Source organism: Terrapene carolina, unplaced genomic scaffold (genome assembly GCF_002925995.2).
Source record: "Terrapene carolina triunguis isolate 2854851 unplaced genomic scaffold, T_m_triunguis-2.0 Scaffold192, whole genome shotgun sequence".
Classification (NCBI taxonomy): Eukaryota; Metazoa; Chordata; order Testudines; family Emydidae; genus Terrapene; species Terrapene triunguis.
Genome location: NW_020664543.1, coordinates 16,835,901 through 16,858,427, shown reverse-complemented (window position 1 = coordinate 16,858,427; position 22,527 = coordinate 16,835,901). Strand labels below are relative to the sequence as shown.

General features: G+C 48.8%; 1 protein-coding gene and 1 non-coding gene across 2 annotated transcripts in view; both read right to left on the bottom strand.

The window, feature by feature from the left end:
* MGAT5B (alpha-1,6-mannosylglycoprotein 6-beta-N-acetylglucosaminyltransferase B) overlaps positions 1 to 22,527 on the bottom strand; it is a 144,727-nt gene that overhangs the window by 87,342 nt on the left and 34,858 nt on the right. The window lies entirely within an intron of this gene.
* Positions 1,756 to 1,828, bottom strand: TRNAQ-CUG. The gene has a single exon. It is a non-coding gene; the product is annotated as a tRNA-Gln (tRNA).

The window sequence follows — 22,527 nt, the reverse complement described above, 5'->3', positions numbered from 1 at the left end:
GCTGGGCACTCAGCATGAAGGGGCACTTTTGCAAAATGTGAGCCTTAATTGGACTGCATTTTGGTGAAGGGCGTTCCAGCCGGGTGCTTTGCGATGCTTTAACCAACAGTGGCCTGTCAGGCTTCCAAAAGCCAGCTTCCCACCTCAGAGAGGAACTATCCCTGATTGCTTCCTCCCGCACACGCTGCACAGGCCCAAGGTCACGGGCACAAATCACAAAGGAGAGGACACGGGCTGGAGTGGAGAAGGTTAATTTTCTTTACCACATAAAACATTTGGGAGAAGCCCTGTTTCGTGGCTGTACTGGTGAGGGCAGGAATTTAGGACACAGTGGAATAGCTCAAGGTGGGAGACAGGTAAATGTGGACGTAAAAGCAGGGATGCTCGCTCCTAATAGCAGCCAGTGGAGACGAAGATGGATTGCAGCCACCACACTTTTACGTGTCTCCGGGTGGGTGTAAAACCTCAGCTGAGAGGGATTTCTCAGAGGGGAATACAGCTTGAAAATGCAATAGCTGACAGCCTGGATGATTCACTGTGCCTGCCACTCAGGGCTGGGCTGTCGCCCTGTTTTATGACTGGATTGTGTTTGTTTAATTAGAGGGGCTCAGTTAGCATTGCAGTTCATTTGAAATCTAAATGGCTGCTTGCAAGGCCTAGGCAGAGCAGCAGAGCTGTCCCCCTACAAAGACAAAGAGACACAAAAAGAGTCCGTCACCAGCAGAGGCAAATCGCTGTTTAAAGTCCTTAAACAAGGAGGTGAAGCTGGGGGGGAGGAGAGAGGTATTTTTAAGTATGTTAAAGGAAATGGCTGTAATGCAACCTCCTTCCCAAAGGAAGAACAAACCCAGCTGGTCCCTTTGCTCTTCCTGGGGGGTGACTTTGAAGGAGAACTACACAAAAAGTCAGCCCTGATACGGCAAAGTGAAGAGGACAGGACAGGAAGGGAAGGAAAATACCATTAGATAAGTACATATATCTGCCCAGTCTGGAGATCTGACCAATGTTGCACCTATTTGCATATTACATTTATTGATGGGTTTTTCTATGCCTCTAACCCATCACCTTAGTCTGAAAGCCTCGGGAACATTAAAGATTTTCTTCTCTTTATTCCTCCCCCTCCCCCACCCCGCTGAGGTGGGTCAGTATTAGACCTGTTTTGCAGATGGGAAACTGAGGCACGGAGCCATTATGGGACTGGATTTTCCAATGAGTTGCACTTACATTTAGGAACCAAAATAGGTGGCCAGGTTTCCCAGTGTGCTCAGCATGGTTGGGTGCACACTGGAGCTGAGCTCTTTAGAGAATCTGTCTTCACAGGGCTCACCCAAAGCTCTTGCCATCTGACAGTAACTCTCCTGTGTGACTGAGATGAATCATCCAGGTTGTTTAGGTGATAAATTCCTCAGGGCAAGGGGCTGAGTCTCCCTTTCTATTGTACAGCACCCTGTATGCTTAATCATAGAATATCAGGGTTGGAAGGGACCTCAGGAGGTCATCTAGTCCAGGGGTTCTCAAACTGGGGGTTGGGACCCCTCAGGGGGTCGTGAGGTTATTACATGGGGGGTCGCGAGCTGTCAACCTCCACCCCAAACCCTGCTTTGCCACCAGCATTTATAATGGTGTTAAATATATAAAAAGTGTTTTTAATTTATAAGGGGGGTCACATTCAGAGGCTTGCTATGTGAAAGGGGTCACCAGTACAAAAGTTTGAGAGCCACTGATCTAGTCCAACCCCCAAACATGTGATCAGCACAACCCAGATGGGACTTGAACCCACAATCCCCAACTCCAGAGGCTGATGCCTTATCCATTAGGCCACTGGGTCATACTATTGACATGCTATATAAACCGCCTGTGAGGAAAGCAGCTGTTTTGCTCCCCAAACCACCTCTTCTACCATCAGAGACCCAGTCGCCCTCCCCTGTGTTGGGGTGCGGCTGGCCATTTCTGCAAGCGCAGCTCCTAGCAGACTGGCATCTTCAGGAGAGATGTCGAGAGGCTTATCCACTAGGATTGAAACATCAGTTCGGAAAGCTCCACCGGCTTTAGAAAGTGCTTCTGGGAACGGCATTGGCACGAGCGACAGATTAAAGAGGGCAAGTGAGCAACAGGCAGTTCCCTGCATGACACACACACACACACATCTCCAACTGCAAGGGGGTGGCAAGACTGCAGGGCCATGGGCAGCCACTGTTCGCAGATGCCGTCTCTGTGTATGGATTATAATTGTATAAGCCAAAACCTGGATGAGTTCCCAGGTCCTGGGCAGTGAGAATAATACCCTCTGGCAGGTAGAATATTTGATGAGAACGCCTATGAAAATCAAATCAACTTGCAGCTAAGTTTTAGCCTCCTCTCTCCCATCACACACTTGATTTCATTGGGCTCTGCAGTTTGCCAGAATTTTCCCGGTGGGCAACAGCTGCTTAGTGAGGAGGATAAAGTGAGCTCAGATCAGCCCCTTTGAACGAGGCCAGAGCAAGCTGTTTGGACAGGGTGGTGTAGGACACCTCACTACACACTTTCTACCTCTGCTTGAATGGGTAGGGTGGCTGTGGTTTATCCAGGAGAGGAACGAGGGTGCTTTCCATTTCTATGCCACTGTTAGCCTGAATCCAGCCCCTGGCTACCAATTCCAGCAGGAAGAAGTAAATGTATTGTATTTATTGTTATTATAGGAGCACTTAGAGACCCCAGCCCCACTATGCTAACTAAAAGGGATAGCTCAGCACTTTGTGGTAAAGCTACTAAACCTAGGGTTGTGAGTTCAATCCTTGAGGGGGCCATTTAGGGAACTGGGGTAAAAATCTGTCTGGTGATTGGGCCTGCTTTGAGCAGGGGGTTGGACTAAATGACCTCCTAAGGTCCCTTCCAATCCTGGTATTCTATGAAAAGGCAGCCTATTACCCAAACTGCTTCTACTCTAAATAGCAAAGATTATCATCTCCTATAGACTGACAATTAAGTAACTTGCCCAAGGTCACATAGGATGCTTGTGGCAGAGTAGAGGGCTGAACCTATCCCTTCTAAGCGCTGTCTAGTGTCTGAGCCACCACCCATTCTCCTGTGAGCTGGAGTGCTGATTTAGCAGATATATTAACCCAATCTGTTTATAATGATCCACTTTCACAGACATTTTTGAGAGATTTCAAGACACCTTTCAATAGCAAAGCTCCCCAGGCTGCACTGTCAGAAACTGAGGGGAGATTTGCTCCTTTAAAAAAAAAGGGGGGGGGGAGAGGATATTAAAAACAAACAAACAAAAAACCCTTCCCTGGATAGTCTTATCATGCAGCACTTTCCCTGCCAGAAAGTGAGGGATCGAGGTGGGACACATCCCCCTCCCCTGAGTCTCTAACAGGCAAAGTTTGAAGCTCCCCCATGCTGAGGGTTCTCTGATTCTTTGGGTTTTGTACCAGCAGCTTAAGAAGGATAACAAGAAATATTGGACGTTTCTTGGCAATGTTATTATGGCTCTTGGAAAGTGTGTCTCATTAAAAAAAAAACAGGGGGGGGAAAAAGTGCTGAAACCGCTCTCTTAAAACGCAAGAGCCAGGATTAATTTGCTCTAAACCTGAAGCACAGTTCTGGCCACCCGCAGAACTGATGCTCAGCTGGGCTGACAAAGGAAGAGCAAATCAAGTAACACAAAAGGGATTTCTGCAACGCAACTGGAGCAGGCAGAACTCGTTTACCAGCCAGGAATGTAACTCAAAGGGTACGTCCGCACTGCAGCTAGGGGCCTGCTTCCCTGCTCGGGGAGATAGACACGTGCTGGCTCTACTCAAGCGAGTGTGCTAACAATAGCAGTGCAGCCATGGCCGCAGAGCTGGTGGCTCAGGTTAGTGGCCCAATTACATGGACCCAGGGGGTTGGGCTAGACAGTACATGGGTGGCTAGCAAGAGCTGCTGCCCATGCTGGCATGGCCACGCTGCTATATTTAGCATACTTGCCCAAGCAGAGCTAGCACCCTCCCTGCTGCAGTGTAGACATACCCAAAGAGACACCCTCAGGCAAATGCTTCGCATCTCTTTATATAGGGATCCATTGTGGAGTCACCCACAAGTCCTGTGCAAAGGGCAGCATAGAATTGTGCAACCCCAGAATCAGAGCAGGGAATGAATTGCCTCATACACTATTGTGTCGCAGTTTGGTGCTTGGTTTCCTCTTTATTCCAAGGAGGGAAGTTAAGCTGCATGAGATCTTTCCTGGTGCCTGGTAAGGGAGGGAGTCAATGCTTTGCTTCCTCCCTCCCGCCCCTTGCGCTCCCAGCCCCCACATAGAGGCTTCTCATCCCTACACTCTGTGACCCATGATGCTGGCAGAGCACACAGTACGGGAGAACCTTACAAGCTCCCCCGCATGGGTGCATACCACAGCTCACAGTTTAGCCAATGGTGTTATACAAATTTCCCCGAAAGATAATCTGCAATTTTCCTGCATTTTCTTTCCCGCCATCACACTGAACTGTAGCATCATAGTCTGAAAGAAGCAGGAGGAACAGCCTAATGATTAGAGCAAGTCATACATGTCAATACAACAATGTTCATTGTGGAACTAGATCCTTTTGCAGTTGGGATGAAATTCATCCCAGGGAGAAGAGCCAGCTCAAGGTCTATGCACCACTAGAATAGGTGCAAAATGAGCCTTTTATATAGTCTTTGTGCTGGCCCTCTACAGTGGGGCGAATTAAATTCACTCTCATTGAATACAGTTTGGATGGCCATCCTCAGCCTATTGGTGGGTGAACAATTCACTGTGAATAATCAATCATGGCCATTTGTACAGTGATTGGTCATCTTAGTCACGTGGTATTTCTTCTGTTTTTCTATCTAGAAGGATGCAATGTTTTAAACAATCAAATAACAATCAAGGAATAACAAATAAACTGCACTTCCTGTTACACATTTTTGGGCAAAAATTAGTTGTGCTGAAATGTGTGAAAGGATCGGGGTTTGTAGACATTTTCGGCCATGATGAAAATCACTGTGAATGGTGAAAATTCATCAGTAGTTACTGAATCTTCACGAATAACAACTAATAGGAATCCAAACCCAACTCAACACAAATGTTAGCTGATCAGGGTTTGGGGTTTTTTGTCACTATTCAAACAGCACCGCTAAATACAAAGGAGAAAGCTCCTAATTAGCCTTGATAATCAACAACAATGGTAAAGAAAACACATATAGAACTGCATAATGGATTAATTGGAGTTTGCAAAAGTCTGACAGTTTTTTGACAGTTCCCCCAAGTGGCAGACACTCTTTAAAGGCAATCACTGAATCAACAGAGTTTTTCATAGCTGTGCTATGAAATAATGATTGCAATCAATCACATTTTACTGTATCTCATGAGACATGCTAGTCACTGCAATGGAGGGAGGGGCGTTGTTTACGGTGCTTCAAGGGGGTGTATACTTAAGTAAGTGGATGGCATTGGGAAAAAAGCAACCATGTCCTAAGTGCCATGTGTATTGAAACATACAATAGTTTCCCTAGGAAAGTGTTCGCATCTTAACAGTGTTGTTGAAATTTGGACTGGCCAGAGCACTGGATAATATATCAAAGAGAACAATCTTGTGGAGGAAATGTGCTGGTGCTGAAATGGCCTCTGAGACATGCACCCCTATGCAGATGTCCCACTAAGGCCTACTCATGTCCCATTTAAACCTCTGAAATGGGGGTTAGGTAGGACACTGCTGTCTCTCTGCACAAGGGAGAATTTCACTCCCTGTGTACAGTAGGGGCACAGACATAGCAGAGAGGTGGCCAGCCCCTTGTCTTGCTTGGACTGCCCTGAAAAAGGTGGGGAAGTTTATGTAACATCTAGAAACAGAACAGCAAGGTAAGGGCAGCATGGCTGAGACCATGTAGAAGCAGAGAGTAGCTGAGAAAACTCAGTAGAAGACAGGATGGCAATGCCTACAGCACACTGATGAGGAGACTGGGTGGTTTGCCAAAGCCAGAGGTGATTGATTAACTGAGCAGCATGAGTATCTCTCTGTTCCTCCACTCCCAGTTGCATCATGTCCTACTGCAATCATTTCTGTTGTAGAATAGCGGAAGAACAGGGATTCAGAGGTCAGACACGCTCATGTTCTGTCTAACCTGTGTTAATACAGAGTGGTTCTTTCAAGATTACATATGGGTTTAAGATGGACTTTCAAAATAGTCTAAAAGAGTCCAAATCCCATTGGAAAATTCAGTATTATCTGGGCGTGTAACTCCCTTCAGCATCCTTAAAAATCCCAGGCTTGACTTTTCTAATTGCTTGTCCCATGAGCCACTGGTACCTGAAAACTGCCTGAATTCTCAGAATCCCTTACCCCTGCACTGCCCACCCATTGCAGGGCCAGTCTCCTCGCTCTGCACTGAGGCTAGGCCAAGCATTGGCTGATCAGCATTCAGCACCATGGCCAGGGACCGAGGGAGAGCGCATGGACCAGGAGCCTGTGAGCGAAGGGAGATAGTAATAGGGAAGTTGACATTTCCTAATTACATTATGGACTTTTGTCTAATAGATTCCCCACTCTTTCTTCCTTGCAGATCTCCCTGTGCTGCCAAAGGCACCAGATATACAGCAGGGCCACAAGCATTTGATTTGAAATTTGCCTTTGAACCCAACACTGTAGTCAGTTTTGGGGTGCCCGGGAGGGGACAGGGGAGGATTCCCACAGTTGTCACAGAGGAAGGGAAACTGCTGTCTGCTCACTTCTCCTCAGGCTCAGTGACTAAGCCACTCCCCTTTCCCTCTTATTCCCCCAGCCTCAAGTCACTCTCAGGTTTTCTGGCCTGCTGTTAGGTACTCAGACTGACAAGTACAGGTGTCATCACACTCATGCCTCCCACATAACATTGGCAGGTTCTTCAGTTCCTGTTATGTCTCCAACAGCAGGTTGTGGTCTCTCAGCAGGTCGAGAAGTGGAAGAGGGTGGCAGAGTGAGCCCCGTGTGCTGTTCAAGATTGCCATCAGCTTTCTCAGTTCATCAATCAAGCACTCACACTGCGCTGCATTGCGGGACACGTTCTGTCCCCGCACTGTGCCACAGTGACCATGGATGCAGCAGTGGGCTCCACAGTGGTAACTGTAGCCATTGAGGGTTGTTTTTCAAAAACCTATGGAACTCCCTGTGGCAGGATGCCATTGAGTCAAATACAGAGACCTGACTGCTAAAGAGGACTGTAGTGAGGCGGAGTGGCCTCCCTTGGAGCTTGAGGGGGAGGGACCACTCTCTGCCCCCTTGGGAGGGTGGAACCAGGCCGGGCCCGACCCTTGTGCCAGAAGCAGAGAGGCAGAGCAGGAAGTATAAGAGGCCTCCAGCTCAATTGGGCCAGAGCCAGGGAAGGAATCAGATGCCTCTGCCTTGCTGTTGGCCCCTGGACCTGGGACCGAGCTGCCCCCAGAGGAGGAACCACCATCTGCCGCATACCCTGAGGAGCCAGAGGACCCTTGGACTACTGAGCCCTATCCCCGAAGTAGCCCAGGGAAACCAGGCTTTAGTCTGGTTTTGCCGTCAGAGCGCGAGTCAGCGTATGTTAGCAGGATCCCCGCTGACTCAGTGGAGGAACCAATGAGAGCTGTGGAGGCTCAGCACCTTTGAAAATCAGGCCCTAAATCCTGTGTTGCTTCACTACTGAGCCATTGCTAACTCCAGTGAGGGGCAGAGGGAGAGGCCTGGCTCTGCTGTGGTTTTCGTTACTCCCTCGCGTGAGGTTACAAGGCTGGGGCATATTTTCTTTTTGGCCTGCGAACCCTCCCCAGATAAATGCGGAGGGGGTGGGGCTGCAGCCATTTGGACAAGGCAGCCCGTGGAGTCTGGTTGGAAGAAGTCTTATTGACAAGTAGCTACGTGAACATCCATTTTGTCGACACTGGCTGCTCAGAGCTGAGGCCAAGCTGGGCCACCGCTGAGAGGGAGTTGGGCGGCGAGTAGCACCTACGCCCCTTATCTTCCCAGCACAGTTCAAAGGGACTAAAACATCCCCTGACATTTCAAACACGGCTACACAATACTTCTCCGACGCGCATAACATGGCTGATTGGTTGTTGACTCTCTTACAGACATAAGTCATATTCCAGTCTAGCTGTCCTGTAACAGCTGAATGCTCCAGTACAAGGAGGGAATTTGTTCCGAGATGCCGTGACATTACTTATGTCTGCTGAAAATACCAACTGCATTAATTCCAGTCCAAATTATTATCTGGGTTTTTTTTTTCTTAAAGGGCACCGCCATCCTATATTTACCCCCCAAATGTAGGATTTACTAATGAGGGGAAGAGTGCTCGGGGGGAAGGGCGTAACAACAGTGAATACAAATAGCCCAGGAATAACACAGGGTGAGCAAATCACAAGTGAGGGGCAGCAGCAGAGCTGTGGGGCATGAGGGGAAGCCCAGAGCTGGAGAAATGCAGCTCAGGAGTGAGGGACATGAGCAGAGCTGTGTGGGGGCCCGCACGGCACGTGCCTGAACTCTGCCTCACTTGAACCAGTGCTCCCAATTCCTTACATCCTAGCTTTACCCAGAAATATACGAGTCAGGCTCTTGGTTTGGAAACTGTCAGTGCCCCTGTCACCACAGCTAAGATACGGTCCCTTTGTCCCCTTCAGGCCCTGCCCATGAATTTCGTGGCTGGCTGCAGTAACTCTGGCTGAGGGACGAGGCAGGTCAGCGTGGAGAGAGAATGCTCCGCAGGCTCTCCAACTGCTATGCTCTGTCAGCAAGCTGCGCCAGTTCCACCAGCTGGCGGTTCCCTCCCTGCCGACTCCCATCTCAGGCACAGCCAGCTCAGAGCCAGTAACTTGGCTCTTCAACACAGAAAGCTTGGCCTGCCTCCACAGAGACCCTGCCAGGGTTCAGGCCTCTGGCATAGCAGGCTGATATGCCCGAGTGCTTTCCCATTCAATCCCCTTTGGTGCCGGATGTGTAGCTCCTTTCCAACTCCTGTCTCCCAGCAGCTCCCTCAAGTCTTTGGAAAGGAGAAGAGTGCCCAGGTTTACACACCAGGACCAACTTCAACCCACCACCACACTGATACTGGGACATCTAGCCCATATCATGATGGTGGGGAGACGCCATTTCCCAAGTGTGTGTGTGGGGGGGGGAATAGAGATGGGGGGAGGCCATCCCCTGAGTTTGGGGGGGGGATAGAGATGGGGGGTGTCATCCCACAAGTGTGCGTGGGGGAGGATAGAGATGGATGGATGCCATCCCCTGAGTGTGTGGGAGTAGAGATGTGGGGAGATGCCACCCCGAGTGGATGGGGATGGCTACAGAGGTGTGCAAGGGAGAGTTTGACACCTCACCCCGATGCTGACTGGCAAAATCTCCACAGGGGGAGCCATGGAGCTGGGTGTGACAGCCCTCCCAAAGCGACATCTGTGACTGAACGTCGGTTTGACAGGCAGTCAGAGAAATCCATCCTGCCTGAGTGACGTGCGCTGTCACGGCCCCAGCAAAGTGCTGTGTTTAAAGGGAAATGGAGAACACCCCGGACTGTAGCAGGCTTGACGCAGAGACAACAGGGGCCTCACTCTTTAATCTCTACCATGAGAACTCCCATCACTCACCCTTGATTGCTGGTCTCTCGCCTGCTGTCAGCTGCAGAGATGCGCTGCTTGCTGGGCCCATGACAGCACAGGCCTCTGCAGTGTTGGAGATACTAACAACAGGCACCTGAATCCTCTCCTTTAGCACAATCATTCCAGCAGACTGTGGTGATGGGCTGTCTGCAGCTGCTGCGAGCTCTGCAGGCTCCCAACTCTGCTCCAAAGCCCGGCTTTCAGCTGTCTGGGACACTGCTCCAGGCAGGGACAGGTACCAAGAGCAAGGCTGTGCTGAGGCAGATGCTTCCTGGCTGATCCACAGATAAAGGAGGACTTTTCTGCTCCTACTTCAATCACCCCATAGTCCTACCGCTGCTCTGCTACCTGGTTTTGCTCTTATCTTCAGTAGCTACGCAGGCTTCATTGCCGTAGCATTGAACCACTCTCAATCTTTAATGCAGTTATCCTCCCCACTCACCTGGGAGGCAGGGCAGTGTCATTAACCCCATTTTACAGATGCAGAAGTGAGGCACACAGAGACAGTGACTTGATCAAGGTCACACAGGAAACCTGGGGTGGAGCATGAACTTGAACCCAGGTCTTCCAAGTCCTAGGCTGGTGCCCTAACCACTGGGCCACCCTGCCTCTCACGGAGAGCCAATGCTTCAGAGGGACCTGCCATCTTACAGCAGTAGCTGAGCCCTCACCCACCAGTCCCCTTTTTTCTCCATCTCTGCTTTGCTTGGAGTTTCTCGCTATCCGATATTACTTTGTGCTTTCCCCCAACATTGGCACTTCTTTGTTTATTTTCTGTATTGATTTTGACTTAAACAGATTGGAAAGACCAAAAAAAGTCACCTAGCCAAAGGCTCTGGCCATCCTGACAGATAATCCATTAAAGCCACAGCCCATAAATAGCCACAGCAAACCCAGGGCCGTTCCCATTCTCTCTCCCTACCCCCAGCAACAATAAAAGCACCCGGCAGTGAGGACATAACAAACAAAACCTCCCCTCTCGGATCTCAGCCATCCTCCAGCGCCCATCCCAGCAGGTGAGCTTTGCAGTGTCCCCTCGAGGAGTCAGCCCATTGGGGCTGTTCTGGACGGAGGATGGGATTCAGTTCCAGTGCTGAGAGCCCTGCCTGCAGCTCTCTCTCATATAAACCAAGAGGGCTCCTGTTTGAATGCTGCCTCTTGCTGATCACAGCTAAGGCTGGATGGAATGGGGAGAGGGTGGGTCATTCAAGCAGGCGTGTCCTGGGTCATTTAGGGTTTTGGAGGTCAAACACCAACACCTGAAGCTCCACTCAAAAATCCACCAAAAGCCCAGGCAGGTCATGGAGCATTGGTACCAGATGATAGCCACTGGCCACATGCTGCACCAGCCTGAGTCTCCAAATGGATGTCAAGTGTAGCCCAATTCAGGGTGCATCACACTAGCCTGAACTGGAGGGGACAAGGGCATGTATTACTGTAGCGAGGGCTGCACTAGAGGACACAACCTCCAGACTAGACCCAGATGGGAACAGGCAGTCCTGCTCACCACTCCTAATTAGGTTATCCACGGCAACTGGAAGCTAAAGAGACTCAAACTCCAGGGACCAATGGTGAATGGGCACTCTCATCAGGGGGCTGATATACATCATCTCACCATGCTCTTTGTTTGCTTCCTCCACTTCTGTCTCATGCAGACTGACCATCCATCCCCCAGCCTTGCTGAAAGATCTTCGGCCACAGCCTTCCAGTAGGACAAAAGTCATACAGAGGGGACACTGCAAACACCTCAGCTGAGTGCCTTTCCTCTGAAGATCTCAAAGAGCACAGTGAACCTCATTACCCCATGTAACAGAGGGGGAAACTGAGACACAGAGAAGGGAAGTAACTGTCAGTGACAGAGTTAGCAATAGAAATCCCCTAACTCCCTGCCCCCTCTTTTAGCCACTAGACAACACTGCATCAGCTTTGGATAGAAGCATCCAAACTTAAGGGAGGGGTGCAGAGGGAGGGCTTATACAACCTAAGCCTTTTGAGATTTGCCATCAATATTTATATACAACGATGCTGAGAAAAGACTGATCTGTTTAGCAGGCACAATAAAGCAGGAAGGCAGCATACTAGCAACATTGATTCGCACCTGTAAACTCCTGCAAATCAGCTTGTGGGCCTGCTATTTAAATTGACTTTTCACATCAGCTATGGATGTGCCATTAATCTATTGCTGAGAGTCACTGAAATACATTGGCACGTAGTCTGTTCCCTTGCAATCGGCCAAATTAAGCAGACTTAAGCTGGCTATGAGCAGTGTTGAGTAAGTGAAATATTCTCTCTCTTCCTCTCTGTCTGTCCATGCTATCTATCTATCCATCCATCACCATTGCCCTGCCCTCCAGTACAACCAATGGAAACAGATAACTTCATTGGATCATTCTTGCTCCCTTTTGTGTGATGATTGATGGCTCTGCTGCTGTTACTGCCTTGTCCTCCAGGTACACGGCACAATGCACCTGCTGTCTTGCCCTGTGCAGATACATCACTGGGGAAATACTATGCCTGGTCCCTCAGAACCTTTCTGGCAATAACTCACCACAGACATGAAGGGCAGGACTTTCAAAAGCACTCAGCCTTGGCCTGATTCTGCTCCCATTGAGCTCAGAGGTTAAAAACCTCATAGGTTTTGCAGGGAGCTGAGATAGACTCACACTGAGTGCTGTTGAAAATCCCACCCCAAATTTCCAGAGAAGAACAAACTGGCACCATCTTTAGCATGGGCCTTCATTCAGCCAAGCACTATATTCTGCTCCCTTGGGAGCCAGCAATGCTCCACACCTGGAAGGAGGAACCCAGCCAATTAAAGGACCTCGCCCTTTATATTTGTACTGGGATATTTAGGCTGTTATGTGCCAAACTGTGCTGCCACTGAAGTCAATGGCAAAACCCAGGTTGTCACACTGGGTCAGTTTGCAATGGCTCCATGAGCCAGTACTTCCCCCAGTGGCTGTATGTTGTGCTCCCGAATATAATCTTTCATTCTTAAAAGAAGTCTCTAGTCCTAATGAATGCAAAGACAAGGTTTTTTGCCTCTTCCAATTAAAGCATCTACTATTAGTCCATTGTCAGAGACAGGATCCTGGATTAGATGGAGGCTGGTCTGATTCCATCAGGAAATTCCTGTGTTCACATGTAACCCAGTGTAACTAATGAAGTGATATCTACCTGAGTATGCATGCAGCCTGAAACAATAGCTCAAAGAGGTGTGAGGTGACCCTGTTTATCTCAATAGGGTGTTTATTCTGAAAATTAATGATGCCACGTCAGTCAACACTTAACTATTTCAGGGTTGATCAAAGCACACAGCTAAGAAGAGAGAAAATTATATTATCAAGATCTGTTCTACCTGCTGTGTATGGCATCACATTTGGGTGTCATGAATGGGTGGAGCATGAGTTACAGGTGGAGCTTCGAAGAGTATCACCACTTTTCCCGGCTCTTCATTTGAACACCTGGATAAAACTTCCATTGAGTTAAGAGAGTATATTATCCACTGAGAGTAAAATCTTTGGGGGCAGGTACCAAGCCTTTCCAGAGGCATTCAATAAAGAATGGATAATTAATACCAACATGGAAAGCAGCTGTACTCCATCGTGGCAGGGAATGTGAAAGGAGGGTGACCAGGAGAGCAGTTAAAGTGACAGTGCAGTTTAAGGAGAGGACACTCTCTAGATGGAGACAATGCCAGCTGGCACTGGTATTATTATTTTATTTGTATTACTGTATCAGTAAGACATGCCAGCCAGAATCGGGCCCTCATTGGGCCGGACACTGACAGACACATAGTAAGAGACAGTCCCTGCCCCCAAACAGTTTACATAGTGAATAGACATTGGGGACAAAGAAAGGTTTATTACTCCTGATCTACAGAGGGGATCCAAGGCAGATAGAGATTAAGGGGATGTCTACACTGCAATCAGAGGTGTGACTGCAGCACCTGTAGACAAACCTGTGCTAGCTTTGATCTAGCTCACTTGAATAACAGTAATAGTGAAGCCGCTGCAGCACGGGCTGTACAAACCCACCCAGGACCCTGGGGAGGTACTTGAGTGGTTCTGCCCACCCGTCCGGCTGCAGCTTCACTGCTATCGTGATTCGAGCAAGCTAGATCAGCGCGAACTCGGGAATGTCTACACCTGCCGCAGTCTCTGATTGCAGTGTAGACATACCCTGCCTGACCTTGCCACTAGGGGAGTCTGAGCCACAGCCTTGCCTTGAAGCCTGGTCACTAGTGCTTTCATCACAAGACTAACCCTTGCACAAGTGATGGTGGACAGCAGAAAAATTTCCCACTTATTCAAACCTTTGGGCTCCTCACCATCACTGCTTCTCCAGCAGACGCATCCACCTGGCTCACAAATCTGCCGCTGTAATTGGGGTAGCCACAGAAAAAGCTCCCGACATTGTTTTCCCGACAAATAACTTCACCTCTTTCGGTGCTGGCTAAATTGAAATGTATTTAATATTAGACTACAGCTATATATCTCCACGCTAACACATGTTCGCTCCATATTTCCATATAAATAAGAAAAGCCAGGAAGCTGAGCAATACAAATGGACTCTTGCGTTTATAGAGAGGGATGTTTTCATTACCGCTGTGCAGGGAGAGCTGGTTGGCTTTTCTCCTCCTTTATTATTTCGCTTTTTTTCCTTCTCTCTCCTACCCTCCACCCCCAACACACACACACAATTATAGACTGGAAACTGAATGAGCCCCAATCACTGCAGGTAACTGAGGCAGCCGTGTCATTCCTGAGAGGAGCTGTCGCTTGGTGTTTGTTGGCAGGGGAAAATTAGCTCAATTGTCTCCCCTTTTCATATCAGCTCCAGGAGGCCAGCGAGGGGGGAGGGGAAGGCTGCTTGTTAGAGAGGATGAGGTATTGCAGGGAACATATATTATTCTCTCCTCCCCGATGGTGTCACTGCTACTTCACATGTGCAAAAAGTGAGATCCTGGCCCCATTGAAGACAGGAGCAAAACTCCCCTTGACTTCAGTGGCCTGGGATTTCCTGCCCCCCGCCCCCCAGACAGCAAAGAACCACCTCTGGAGGAGCCTAGCAGGGATGGAAGATTGCTCCCCACGTCCCCAACGTGCTGTAGCAATGAGCAGCTCCAAATTTCAGCTCCTGTGCTCTCCCCCTCCAACCTGCTACTCAGCCATTAGCAGGCAAAAGGAGATGACAGCCATGAAAGGGTTGGGAGGCGGGATGAGCAGAGGGTTTTCATCCTTCCCCACCCCCTCCATCCCTTGCATTCTAGGCCCCTGTTTCCCTAGTATGGGACCTCTGGGGCAGCCCCTCTTCACTCAGCAGCCTGAACTTCCAGCCCCCACCCACTTGAGCAGTGAGGAAGGCTCATGCCCTGCACCCAAGGCTGGGTCTCAGTCCTAGGGCTGGCGTGTGCCGTGCGTGCTCTCGCTGTCTGTCACCCGGGTGGAGGGTGAGCTCTCCGGCAGTTACAAGCATGTCCTGAGCCACCTCTGGTCAGAGTTGGGATGGAGCATGCTTCCATTCAGGCTGATATCAGGAACCCAGCTATTCACTCGGCCTCTTGAAGGCAGGCTGCATGTCCCAGCCGGGTGTCCCCTTCCCACTGTCGCACCTCGCTTTGTGTCTCCTCCCCCCATCCATCCAGGAGGCCAACCTTCACCTCCTGCAGGTCCCCTTCACTCCCTAGTCCTCTCCTCACCCGCTCGCATTCATTACCTGCATGACGGATGTATCTATGGAGCTTCGCTTTGCTTTGCTTTGCTGCCTCCCAGTCAGAAAGGCCCCCACGGAACGGGCACAATGCAATCGGCAGCCCTGCAAGACTGGGGAGCAGTCTCCTGCAAGGTCTTCCCCAGCTCGTCGCTGCTGTCCATTCGGACGTTCGGCCTGCCAGCCACGCACACGGCTCAGGGGGGCTCCAACAATCCCTGACCCTCGTACTCTCATGAGAGGCAATCACCAGCCGCTGGGCAAGCTCGGACACTTCCTCCGTCAGACCGCAGCGAATTCACTTCAACCTTCTTAGTTTTGCTTGTGGTTAAACTGTGAGGAGGAGGGTTGCAGGGGCTACAGAGATGCTTAAATGCAGCACCATGGATGTCAGAAACGTTCCCTCTACGCTGAACTCAGAGAGTGGCAGCAGTTCCAGGAATGCTGCCCCCGGGGCCTGTACATCACGGCTTGAAATGGAACCAGACCCGTCTTTGCTGAGTTTTCCAGCCATTTCTGCTCTTAGCAAAAAGCACAACACAGTCCCTGGGCTAGATCCTCCATGGATGTAAACTGATACAACTCTGCTGGCTTCAATGGAGCTATGCACATTAACATGAGTTAGGAATCTGGCCCCAGTGTCTTTACAGCCTGAGTTGGAAAGCCCTTGGGCCCCACACTGCTTGGAGTCATTATAAAATTCCATGGCACTTTTTTCCATCAAGGCAGAGGTGAAAGTGATACTGTCTTGCCCCAGTTCCAGTTTGATCAATGACCTCCTACCATCCGAAAACCCCTCCACTAGTCTCAACTGGAGAAGTCCTATCCTAAGGTGCTACATATCTCCCTTGGTGCCTGATCCACAGAGGATGACAGTCTGTTACAGCCCCCCACTACACAGCCTGCCTCAAGCTTCAGAGTCATGCTTTCAACTCCGGAGTGCCCCAGCTCAATCTCTGGTGTGCCGGCCATCCTACACGCACCTTGTGCAGCAGATCCAGACACAATCTAGTGTAACGCCAACAGACCCCAGTCATCTATCGCATGAGCTAAAAGCCAACTGGCTGTTAGCTAAAGCTGTAGAACAGACTCATTTTCTCTCTCTCTCTAAGTGGTCTCGGTGCCACTAGATGGGACAGAACACCACACCCAGGAGGTGTGTGGGTTACACTAGCACAATCTGTGCATAATCATTTCTTAAAGTGACTGTTGTGCTGGTGCAATGCACCAGGTTAACCTCCCCCAGCAGGTGTTCACTACATAGTTATACACTGCGCAGACAAGGGCAGCATCAGCTTCCCCACCCCACAGCGTCCCACCAATGTGCATGGGCCCTGATCCACTGGGACTAACTCCAGAGGAGGGGATAGCGCTTTCCCCGTGGCCCATTCAATCCTTGGCTTCTCTGCAGAGACAGCCAGTGTGGGAGTCAATGAGTACCAACTGTGACGGCGTTTTTCACAACATGGGCATCTATCCAAGAGAAGTTGGACCGAGCCCAGCAATTCATCCCACCAAACAACTATCAGATCATAATGACTTTCAGGCACTACTGACCCAGGTTGGGTTTTATTATTGTTCTTAGGAGCTGATATACCAAGGGCAATTAATTATAATGGTGTCTAATGCAGGTGGGAGTCAAGGAACAGTAGCCTGGCATCAGAGAGAGCACCGTGGCCTTGGAGAGAAAGGGAAGCATGGGTCTGACTGGCTCACAACACAGGCAGCCTCTCATCCCAGCTCCTCTCTGTCCAGAATCTCCCCCTGAGGTCCGGTTCAGTTTCCAGAGTACTGGCCCTCTCCCTGGCAGACACCTGACAGGTACGTGTTACACAGGTAGGTGTTTGTATTACATTGTTTTGGCATTATTAAAGTCAGAACTATCAGCACACAGCAGCTCCCATTTGGAAAACCTGGCCCTGTGTAGTATTGTGCAGAGAATCGACAGGGATGCGCGAAGCCCGGCAGTAAGGAGATAAAATGCACTGGGCCTTGTGCCACTAGTAAGTGGAGTTTACAACTCCATGAGGTCACCAGTGAGCTGAGTCTTGCTCAGGTCTTAGCCTGCTCCCATTTGTCCACAGCTTAAAACCAGAGTATGATCCATCACTTTTGGCAGCCTATGTTCATGAGAGGCGTATAGGTAGAGTGCTAACTTGGGGGGTCTCAGCAAGACAATTCCCTGAAGAGGTACGGTCTGCATTTATTTTGTGGAGGGAAGGGGCATTGTGTAAGAACTTGGGCCTTGTACAAGAAAGCACGATGCCAACATGACTACCCTGTGCCAGGGATTCCTTTCTAGCACTACACAGTGTCTAGCAATAAAAATGAACCCAGCCCCAGGGCACTGGGGGAAGCAATACAAGATCTAGTCTCCATTCCTCCCATGTCCAGTCCCTATGGAGCTGTCCAAATCAAGCAACCTGGAGGCCGGATTCTGCTCTCCACAATACCAGTGAAAATCCAGAGTAATGCTACTGAAGTCAATGAATTCACGTATGACTGAAGGCAGCATCTGGCTTGGGACGCTGAAGGTCAGGAGCACTGGCCGAGCAAGGTGAACAGCTGGGGGATGGCGTAGGTCAGGGTGGAAAGGCACTAGCAGAACAAGGTGGGACAGGGCTCAGAACAAGGACACAAGAGGTTTGGTCAGGCTGCATTGAGGTGCATTTCCAGTGTATTGGGGTGGCAGCGGCGGGGGGATGGGAGACGACTTAAGATTGGAAGAGCAGAAATTCTCATAGCTGGTGTCAAGGTGCATTAACAGTCCAGAACCAAGTTATCAGGAGAACGACAGTGCAGGTCAGGATAGAATTGCGAATTAGCAGTGCTCCACCGGGGACTCAGACCTGGAGCAGTAGAAGTGCTGAGCTATAATAACAAAAGCAGCGGGGATACAGAACCGGGCTAGCAGGAGCACAGATGTGCAATAGCAGAGCTGTTCAAAGGGAGCTTGCCCAACTCCTGGCCACACGCAACATGCCCAGTCACTTGTTTTGACTAGCATTAAAAAAAAAAATCCCTGGGACTCCTGCTTTGACAAAGGCAGCTGCGGTTCCCAGCATGGCAGTTTTATTTTTGAGAGCACCTGTCTGTCTCCGGGTCTTGGTAGGAATTTTGATTTCAGAGCGAAAGGGGCAATAAAAGCAGAAAGTCCATTAACATCCCTGCTGGCCTTGGAGTGGTGGTTGCTGATAGCAAGCTGATGGAAATACCATTTGAATTTTTTTACGAGCTATAGAAAATCAATTAATTGATTTAATCGTTCCCATGGAATTGTTGCTTATGAAAATAATGAACCGCCCCAGGCCAGCTGAGGAAGATTCGTCTTCCATCCCTGGCGCTGGCAGAAAGTGCTTTCCTATTCAGATGTTTCTGTGGGGAAGGGCTGCAGCTAGAAATGCCAAAGGAGCTGTGCAGCAGGTGGGGGATGTGTGTGATCGATACACACAGGGACAGAGCAAAGCGTGTGATTCAGAGCAGTAGAAACCACTGTCCAGCAAGCCTCTAAGAGCTATCTCTCTCCCACAGCCCACCTCAGATGGTACTAATAGCACCTTGCCTTTAAATAGCACCTTTCATCTCCAAGCACATTCCAAGCCATAGGCCAAGGGCTGAAGTCCTTGCTGTCATGGAAGTCAGTGAATAAGGACTGAGTAAACATGGAGAGGCAGAGCACAGCTGGCTCTGCGTAGGTTTAGAAGTGGGGAAAGGGCATCAGAAATTTGCTCTCCCCTTGCGTGCCTCTGCAGGGGCCAGTCACCATTGTAAGACGTATTCCAGGCTCATACATTTGCACTTCCAGCCATCACAAAGGAGATGGTAAAGGGATGGCCCCAAGCCATCCTTTCCCTCTGCGCCGGCCAGAGAAGCTGAATGGGACTGGGGAAAGCACATGTTGCACCCTTTGAAATGATAACAACCTATTACACTGAAGAACAGCTCCTTTCATCCTCCAGAACAGTTCTTGCTAAGCCAGGTAGAATTGCTCCAGAGGGTCCCAGTGCAGCACGGCCCCTCTTCAAACAAACACGCGCACATGCACAGACTTAACAAAGGCAATGGGTTAAAGTCACAAACTGGGCCTGAGTTTGGATCTCCTGCTTCGGCCCCACAGATCAACCATTTCCCCACATAAATGAACCCACCTCTCGGGTGGGACGCAGCAGCTGTTTTAGAGCTTACTGCACCACGTCGCCACAACTTAGCCCCGCAAGTGAAGATGCAGGTCATATCCATCTGAACTGCAGGGGGAATTCAGGAAGGCTGAATTTATAGATTCTGAGGCCAGAAGGAATCACTGTGATCATCTAGTCTGACCTCCTGTATAACACAGGCCAGAGAGCTTCCCTAAAGAATTCTTAACGTGTATGTAGAATGTAATTATCTGAGCTGAAATTCTGGCTAGGATGCAAGAAATAGCTGTAAGTGAGATGTTTTTTCCATCCCAATTTGCTGACATCAGTTTAGGACACTTGCATTAACACTTCTACTCTTTTAATAAGGGCAGTGGGATTTTTAACTCTGAAAAGTGACTGCCCAGAAGGGCATCGCTGTACTCAGTAGCCTGCTCTCTGAGCATGTTCAGTCTTAAATGCTATTTTAGTGATAGAGACAAGTTTTCACTGCCTTTTACTCCTGTTAGCCCTTCAGAGCCAGGGCAGAGAGACTGAGCTCCCTGTTAGTTCTTCTTGTGCAGCCTTAACAGAATTGTGCATTACGCTCCAATCATTTACATCAGCAGTGGGCCAGACCCTCCATTGGTGTAAATGGGCATTGCCCCACTGAAATCAATTGAGCTATGCAAATTTACAGCATCTTAGGATCTGGCCCAATATGTTTGCACAGGTCCCTAACTTGAAGACAATGGAGATGTACTTGGCTGCAGATCCTTTATAAAGGTGACAATGCAGGAGATGGAAAGAGTCCAGTTTGACTCTGGGAGCCCAAGCTGAGATCGCAGGGCTAGCAGTTAGAGGAATCCATTGTGTTATTTGTAAAGCGAGCACATTTGATGAGTCACTGAAAGACAATATAAACTGGAAACCCCATAATGCTGTTTTTACCACATTAATTTTCCATAATAGAACAGCACTTTAACAGTAAACTTTTACATTTACATTTTAAAATCCATTTTAAAAGCTGTGTCCTAAATACACTCTGACTGCACACATTTCTCACACTGATTAAAATGGGTATTTTATTATTATATAAAACACTAATGGATCGACTGGGGGTGGGGGGAGAGAGATGACGGATGCAGGACTTGCAAAAGCACCAATATGCCAGAGGGTGCTGGGAGCTAGCAAAGGCATTGTGATACAAAAGCTAAATAACAGAAGAGCCCTCGAATCACTGGAACGTTGGGACACGTCCCCAGCAGTGCTGATTTTCACATCAAACTGAAGTCACATGAGCACAGAGATCGGCTGTTTCATCTCCTCAGACCAAGAATTGGGAAATGCAGGTGCAAGAGAAGGACTGGTATATTCATGAGCAACCACAGATGTTTTGAATTTTTCAATTAAACGCCCAACCGCTAAATTTAAAGTGTGGTTCTGCTCTGAAAAGTGAAGGTGGAAAAATGACCCTCTCCTACTTTGCCAATCTGTATCCTAGATGTATTCAGTAACACCTGCAAACTTCAGGGACTGAAATATGTTTTTACTGCTTTTAACTCCTCTTAGCCATGCAGAGTCAACACAGCTGCAGGAGAAGGAGCTGGAATTTATTCTGGCTCGTGCATATCATCAAAACTGTTAACTTCGTATCAAATTGCAGAATCTGTTTTGTTGGAAATGCAGGAGCCGGAAAGAAGCCAGCTTGACTCTCAGATCCCAGTGTGAATATGCAGGGCTGCTAGCTAGTAGAAAAACATCTTTTTAATTGTGAACTAAGCAGATTTGAACTGGAGTCAATCACTATGGAGCCTCATGGTGCCATTTTTACAGACGTTTTTCAAAGCAAATCATACTTTAACAATCATTAAAGAAGCCTCCCAGCAATCCACAGGAACAGTGGAATAAGCCATTATTGCTGTTGTATGTGGCATTATCCCTTTAAGATCGAGCCCCTGGAGTGATTTAGTATCTGCCAGAAGCAGAGATGGAGCAGGGCCCAGAGTTATTCAACATTTTAAATCCAGGAATCCCTCTCCGCTCTTGTCCTTCTCTTTGGCTATCTAGATTCAGGCATTTTTCTGAGTTCTCAAGAAACCAGACAAAGGGCTGCAGTGTGTTTATGCCTAAGCCTGCGTGGGATGCTGCATAAATATCTTCTTTAAAGCCTCTCCCTGGAGTGGTGCGTGTTTATAGCTGATCAGAACACAACTCCAATGTCACAGCACTGTTGAGAAACCTCTGCACTAGCTCGGGAAGCCAGGAGCATCACTGTACTCCACCAGTAAACTGTGTCTTCCCCCTGACCTTGCATCTACAGCTTCCAACCTGAACTGTGTCTGCTAACATTTTATACTGTACTCCCAGAATTAACAGAGCCATAGCACAGCTGCCCGTGTCTGTCTTCTGTGCTTAGTTTGCTTCTCTCCATCCACCACATATAGGTCAGTCTCTTAGCAGCACCCAGACACTCCCAGTGAGACTAAGTATGGGTTCCTCCACTAATGCATCGGATGGCTCCCCTGTTCCTCTGAAACTCTATTCATTTGGGCTATTAAAGATATTACATGAATAGATTTCAGGATTAACAACGTTGTAATGGCTAGAGCTGGCCAGAATTTTTTCCCCCCTGCAGAAAATTTCAGCTCTTCATTGAAAAACCAAAAACTTTTGATTCAGAAATTTTCAATCAATCGAAACCCTTTGTTTCCATTTGTGGAACCAAATTCAAAATTTTTACTTTGGCGCAGTTTGACATTAAACGGAGTCCTCCAGAGCCACTGTAGAGCATTATGGGCATTGTAGTCCCCGTGCTTTATGTCTCTTCTCTTGACGAGGTGCCACGGTGCATCATGGGAGATGTAGTCTGGCTGGGAAGCCAAGTGCAGCCCATAGAAGAGAATGGGGGCACGAGGCATCCAAACTACAACTCTTGTGAAGCACCATGAGATTCCAAATTAAAATGTGGGAGGGTTTAGGCAAAACAATTTGTGTGTGTGTGAAAAGAGTCTTCTTTCCATTAAGCATTTCAACTCTCCATTGAACAATCAACACCCAAAAATTGAGAATAATTCTGAATTCAAGACGTGAGTATTTTTGTCAGAAGACTGATCC